Source organism: Haliaeetus leucocephalus, unplaced genomic scaffold (genome assembly GCF_000737465.1).
Source record: "Haliaeetus leucocephalus isolate CR32 unplaced genomic scaffold, Haliaeetus_leucocephalus-4.0 Scaffold228, whole genome shotgun sequence".
Taxonomy (NCBI): Eukaryota; Metazoa; Chordata; class Aves; order Accipitriformes; family Accipitridae; genus Haliaeetus; species Haliaeetus leucocephalus.
Window position 1 is genome coordinate 11,046,525 of NW_010972664.1, and position 231 is coordinate 11,046,755.

At 77.1% G+C, this 231-nt stretch overlaps 1 protein-coding gene across 1 annotated transcript in view; it reads left to right on the plus strand.

Annotated features, from left to right (window-relative positions):
• PROS1 (protein S (alpha)) overlaps positions 1-231 on the plus strand; it is a 35,730-nt gene that overhangs the window by 2,367 nt on the left and 33,132 nt on the right. The gene's annotated exons all lie outside the window — the stretch shown is intronic.

The following is a 231-nucleotide window of genomic DNA, read 5'->3' on the forward strand; positions in this document are numbered from 1 at the left end:
CGGAGAGCGAGGGCAGGCGACGCCAGCGCACGGGCGGAGAGGCGCGAGCGGGCGGGCCCGCGCCTAACCAATGGGAGCGGGCGGGTGCCCCGGTGCCGGCGGAGGATCGGCCAATCAGCTGTAAGGGGGCGAGGACGGGACGCTCCCCCACCCCGGTGCCCCCAGCCCGAAAGTAAACAACAGCGCGCGCGCGCGGCCGGGCCCGGCGCGACCCTCCAGCCGTGACCCCCA